Raw genomic sequence first — 6,690 nt, forward strand, 5'->3', positions numbered from 1 at the left:
CCCATTTTCTAATCTCCCCCCAGACATCATTTTCCTCCTAGAGAACCCAGATATCTGGGCTCCCACCTCTCCCATTGTAATCACCCCCAGATCTGGAGATAGGCCCCCTACTTCACCAGACCCCCCACACCCCTTCCCAAAGCCAGGTTGGGACTCAGGAGTTTTGGGTCCCAACCACCCCCAGTTTTCCCCTACTCCCTCTCCAAAGCTGGGGCAAGACCCTGGGGTCCTCCTCCCAGCCCGTTTTGACCTAACCCACACCTCTCCCTGAGCTGGGGAGAACCCAGGAGTTTGGGCTCCTTCCTAGAGCTGGGGGAGAACCCAGACATCCGAGCAACCCTCCCCCCTTGCAATCAGGAGACCCCTCCCAGGGCTGGGCATAGACCCCAGACATCTGGTCTCCTAGTGATACCAATTATATCCCTGCCACTCCCACCATGGCACCCACTAGGCTGGACTCCTGTTGCCTTCCCCACGCCAGAGCCAAGGACCCAGACTTTGGATCCGCTGGGAGAAACCTGTCAGCAAACATTCACCCTTTGCAGAAATGAGAACCTCAGGGTGATGAAGGGAAGTTGCGGGGTGGGGAGGTAGGGACGGTGGCTGGAGGGGGCCATAAAACTTCTGTATGGGCCAAGACTATGGCCAAGCCCCGTGGCCCACCTGACAAGCTACTAGATCCCATGCACCTCCCAGAGCTGGGAAGGAACCCAGGCATCCTAGTGTCTAACCAACCCCCATGGACCCCTCCTCTCTGACCTAGGATGTAACCCAGGTGTCTGGGCTTCCAACCTGCCCCCACAGACTATTCCCAGAGCTGGGATGCAACCCAGTCATCCTGGCTTCACCCTCCCCCATAGAACCCAGCTGTCCTGCCCCTGTAGTGATTTCGCAGCCCCCTGCTTTATCCCACTGGACTCAATGCAGGGCATCTCTCTCTTCCCTCCCCCACCTGACCCCCACCCTTCATGCTCTGGCTGCATCCCCAGGAAGTCACTTTGCTGGCTCCATGCTGGGTGGAGAAAGACACCAGTTGTCTGTAAATACTTCGTATCCATAAATAGCTCCGTGTTGCCTGCAGGTTGGCAAGGCAGGTCTCCCTGCCCATGGTTACACTGGGAGTGGGGACCCAGGGCTGGGTCCCAATGGCTGGCAGAGGGGGGTGGGGGGGAGTTGCACATACTCCATGGGGCACCTCAGGGGTGCCTGGGCACAGGCTGGGTTGACCAAGGCATGGGCTGCACTGGGGGCCATTTGAACCCAGCTAGACCATGCCCCCGTTCAGGAAGAACATGTCTTTCTGCCATGACATGGCCACAGAGGGAGAGTGTGGCAGGTATGGACAGGATGGATAAATAGATGGATGTTGGGACGGGGCACATGGATGGATGGATGGATGGATGGATTTCAGTATGGCCAGATGGAGGAAGGGAAAGAAGGATAGAATGGGGTGCAGGGGGTGGATGGGTGGGTGGATGGAGTGGTATGTATGGTGATGAATGGATAGATAAATACAGAGAGGGGCATCAATTAATAGATAGATGGATGAATGGATGGAGCATATGGGGATAAAGGGAGAGGGTGCATGGATAGAGGGGCGTCAGGGAGAGACAGAGGGGGATGGATAGATGGATGGATGGATGGACAAAGGGTGTGGGGGATGGACAGATGGGTGGATAGATAGATCAATACATGGATGGATGGAGGGGTGTGGATACAGGCATGTGGACATGGGTATGGATAGATGGAGGAAGGAGTGGGTATAAGAGGATGGAAGGAAGGAAGGAAAAGGAGCTATGGAGATGGAAGGAAAGAAGGATGGATGGATGGAGAGATGGAGGGAGTGTAAGGGAATGGATTGAAGATGAGTAGGGGGGTGTTTGGAGATAGATAGATAGATAGATAGATAGATGGGAGAGGCTTTGGGTATAGACCAGGGGTGGGCACAATGCAGCCCATGAGCCAGATGCAGCCTGCCAGGCCATTCTATCTGGCCTGTGGGGCCGCTAAAAAAATTAGAAAATTACTATTTATCTGCCACTGGCTGCCTGTCATGCAGCCCTCAATGGCTTGCCAAAACTCAGTAAGTGGCCCTTCGCCTAAAATAATTGCCTGCCCCTGGTACAGATGGACAGACAGGTATGCACGGGTGGTTGGATGGGGTCTGTGGGTTTGGACAGACAGACGTGCCCGGGAGTGGCTGGAGGGAGGGCTGGCATACATGAACATATGGACACATGGACAGAGAGGCTGTGGGGGTGTAGACAGGCAGACAGGAAGGTGCACATGAGAACCCATGAAGACGGGGGTATACAGGGACAAATCCATGGATAGACAGACAAATGGACCAATGGGCATGGGGCTGGACTGGTGGGTTACCTGCCATACCTGCCACTGGTCAAGGCTAGGCCTCTGGGGACCTGGAACACCCTCTCCCTCCCCAAAACGGGGAGAAGGGGAGCTCTAGTGGGGACCATCTTGCTCCCCTCCCAGCAACCTGAAATTTCCTGTGCCCTGGCCCATGGTGGGTCATAAAAGGAGGAAACTGTGAATGATTAACCAACCCTGGGGAGCCACAGGCAGTGGCAGGTGATAACCTGGGGACAGCAGGGAGGGGTAAGTGGAAAATTTCTTGTGCCTTCTGCGCTGCCCCCATCCTTCCGCCCTGCCCCTGCCACACCCCCAGCCCGGACACCCTCACCCACCTGCTCACCCACACCTATGCACCAGCCAGGATGTCACCCTCCCACCCCCACACACGTGGGTGACGCACCCACCCACCCATTTGCCCTTTGGTCTGTGGGTCTAGCCATTCGTGCACAGGCACAGAGAGCATCTGCCTGTCTATTGAATCCCACACACCCCTTCTGCTCCTCCAGCCAGCCGTTCATCCATCCCTGCACTGCTCTCCTTTGTCCATACAGCCAACACGCACCCATCCACCCACCCATCCAATGCTTGCCTGGCCAGCTGTCCCGCATTGCCCCTCCACCCCTTGGGGCTGCTTCTGGAGGGGCTGGGCCACCGTCATGGCTAAACATCTCAGCCCTCCTCTGGATCTCGTCCATCTGTTTCCTCCCACGCCTCAATGCCCAGGGTTCAAACCTCCCTCCCTTTGGCCCTGGATGACTGGGGAGAGGGGGTTGTCCATGGGTTGGGTTACCCCCATATGCCCCAGGGAGCCTGTGGGAGGAGTGGAGACACCGTACTGGTTTTCCCTGGTACCCTGGATCCCATCCTGGTGGCATCTGTCCACAAGCCCAGGAGGAACTGGCTTACCTAGTGTGAGGGGGAATCTATGTTCTTCTCCATTACTTGTCTTCACACCTCCATCTTGCCGTCTTGGATGCATTCCTCCCTCCTGCCAAAGATGCCAAGTCATAGATCTGCGCCCCCCCGGCCCTGCTTTTGGGTTTAGTCAGCTCCATTCATCTTGCTCTCCAGAGTTCAGCTAGACCATCCAACCCCCCCAGGGCATTCACATGTCTTCAAGGGTCTTCTGCCTACTCTCCGGTATTTTTTCCCATCCTCAAGTCACAGCTGGGCTTGGAGATGCATCCCAGCAAGTGGTTGCATCTCCTGGCTGGCTCTCTCCAAGGGAATCCAGAAGAATTTTGGGGGGAGAGGGTTTCCGTGATTCTTAGGGTTTCCCCTGGCCCCAGAAATGAGTCCCTTGGTGATACACCCATGGAACCACAAATAACTCTTTCAGGCATCATTCAGCTGATGACTGCAGCAGTGAAGGTCTGTTGTTGCCTGGTGGGTGCATTGACTGATATCAGGGCTACTCTTGTCCCAGGCTGAGATTGGGGCCCTGCCAGTACCCATGCTGCCCAGGCCAAGCTCGGGCCTCAAGGAGCTTGCAAGCTAAACAGTCAAAGAGAAGGCAACTCTCCCATTTCACAGATGGGGACATTGAGGGAGAGAAGGCCGTGGCCTGCTCAGGGGCCCATAATGGGACTGGGAATAAAATCCAGAAATGCAGGCTCCCAGCTCCAACCCCTGCAGCCCACCAGACCTCACTGGTGGCCAGACACCTGGGTTCTCTCTCAGCTCTGGGGGCAGTGGGGGTGAGAGGAGTGGGGGGCTGGGAGCCTGGATTCTCTCCCAGATCTGGGAGGGGAGTGGGGACGGTGGGGGTTAGGGGAGTGGGGAGCTGGCAGCCCGGACCCCTGCGTTCTCTCCCAGCTCAAGGAGGGGAATGGGGAGATGGGGGTTACAACAGTTAAGGGTGGGAGCCCGGACGCCTGGGTTACCTCCCAGCTCTGGGAAGGGGGCAGGTCCCAGCCCTGGGAGAGAACCCAGGCATCCTGGTTCCCAGCCCCCACTGCTCTCACTTCCCAGCTCCCACCCCCTTCCCAGAGCTGGGAGACAGTCCAGGTGTCCGGGCTCCCAGCTCCCCACTGCTCTACCCCTCACGCCCGCTGTTCCAAGAACAGCTTGACCTACCCCAGCTATGGTTCCTCAATTCATTTTTATTGCTGTTTTACCTTTGCTGATTTATTATTATTATTATTGCACCAGGGATGGGTGAAAAACATCGTAACATTCAGCACGGGGAACAAGCAGCTCTCTCATGGGCCATTCCAGTTCTGGGGTGTGGTGGAGTGGGGTGCGGTAGCCAACAACCCAGGGAACTGCTGCAAGGGTTAGACAGCATGTGGTCTCCATACCTTGGGAGACCCTTGGCTGGGAGATTTTCCAGCCAACCCCTGGAGAATGGCAAGGGGTCAAGACTCTGGGTGGGAAGGGAGTGCCCAATGAGGTGCCTTTCTCAGGCTGGGAGGGAATTTCAGGTCTGGACCCGAGAGGCATAAAGATGCCCTCTGTAGACACCCGGGTTCCACTCCTCCAGCAGCGTCAGACCAGAGCCAGGTTTTGAATCTGTGTCTTCCATGTTACAGGGGAGACTTGGCCCCAGCAAGTTGTTGGTCATTTATGGGAGAGTTCTTCCTTCCTTCCCACTTGTTTGTTCCTTCTTTCCTTCATTTTGTTCATTTGATCCATAGCTTCTTTCTTTCATTCATTCCTCTGTTCCCCTAATTCATTTCTTTTGTCTGTCTGTCTGTCTGTCTGTCACTCTCATTTATTTCCAGCCTTCCTCTCTTTTCTTCATTGGTTCCTTCATCTTCTTTCCCTCACTCCCTCATTTCTTTTTTTCATTCATTCCTTTGCTCCTTTGTTTCTCCCTTTCATTGGTTCTTCCTTCTTTCTGTTTCTCTTTTTGGTGATGCTTGGTCAAAGCTCTTGACCTTGTCCTCCCTACTTAACTATCCATCCATCCACCCACCCTGGTGGAAACCTGTGGCCATTTTTTTCAAACTAGAAATCTCCCCAAAGATTTTAGGGACAGAAGTGGTCTCTGTCCTGGTTTTCCCCAGGTAGAGTGAGAAACAAGGCAGCCCAGCCCTTTGGCACGGGTAGGAGTACTGCCATATTGGCCAGCGCAGTGCAGGAATAAAGTAAATTCACCAACAAGTCACCGACGGCAGATGCAACATCACAATATCCAGCCTTAGAGTCTCACAAGCACATTCAACTATGTCCTGGCCCCCCACAAAAAAAGTAGATCCAATGTGATGCAGGCCATCCATCTCCAGCCAGTTTTTCCCCTCTAAGTTTTGGGATAACAGGCCATGGGATGAATGGGTTTCTCTAGCAGGTGATTTCACATTGTGGAGAGGCTGTGATCTAGGAATACCGGTGTGGGAGGGCAGGTGGTTGCTCTGGGTTCATCCCACCTAAGTCAACAACAAGAGAGAATCCAAACAAGCCGGCTCGAGCAATGCTTGCACTTTGCCCCCTGGTCGTGCCAGTTGCCAGGTATCTGGGGCGGCTCATTTAACCCCCTTCTCTGTGTGCTGGTAACAAGATCCCTTAGGCTTCCTTCATCTTGGTTGTTGTGAGTCCACCAAGGATTGACATGCATCTCAGTGCAGAGTGGGGCATAGAGAGGTGCTCACAACAGCCATATGAAGTCTCAGGTCACTACCAAATACTGGGGTTACCTCTAGAAATGGGTTGCAGCTACCAGGAGAGTTGTGGACAAAGAGGTCCAGAAACTAAGCCTGAGTTCCCATCACACCAGGTGCTGCCCAGACCCCACCCCCCTGGGCTGAGATTGGGGTCCCAGTTCACCAAGACCCCACCAACTGCGGTCCTTGATTGGCAAAGACCTGAGATGAACCTGGGGCCTCTCTCTTGGCAGGAACTGCCTAGATCCCAACTGAAATCAGGGCCCTGTCATGTCAGACCTCACCTGCTCAGAGATCGGGACCCCCATCCAGCCTGGCACGAGGACACAGCCCCTTGAAATCTCACACCCTAACCAGACAAAGGACTGAGAGAAAAAAAAACAGGTCACAGCCAAGGTTAGGCAGGAGGTTGGCAGCAGAACAGATGGGTGGGACCAGGCCTCCTATCCAGGAAAATGATCCATTAATGACCTTCTTCCTGTTCTCTCTTTTTATGGCCCACAGCATCTTCTGAGGAATTTGCTTCCCACAGGGCTCATTCAGGAGGGTGGGGCCAGTCATCATTGCATCACATGAACCAGCTTTTTCCTGACAAAAACCTCATCATTGACCTTGAATGAAGGAACACTCCCTTAGGCTGGAACGGGATGGGCCAAGTGCTTTGCGGATGTCGGAAAAACTATAGCAAAACCAGGAAGGGGGTGGGGGTGGGGGT

This window comes from Alligator sinensis, unplaced genomic scaffold, assembly GCF_000455745.1.
Source record: "Alligator sinensis unplaced genomic scaffold, ASM45574v1 scaffold850_1, whole genome shotgun sequence".
NCBI lineage: Eukaryota > Metazoa > Chordata > Crocodylia > Alligatoridae > Alligator > Alligator sinensis.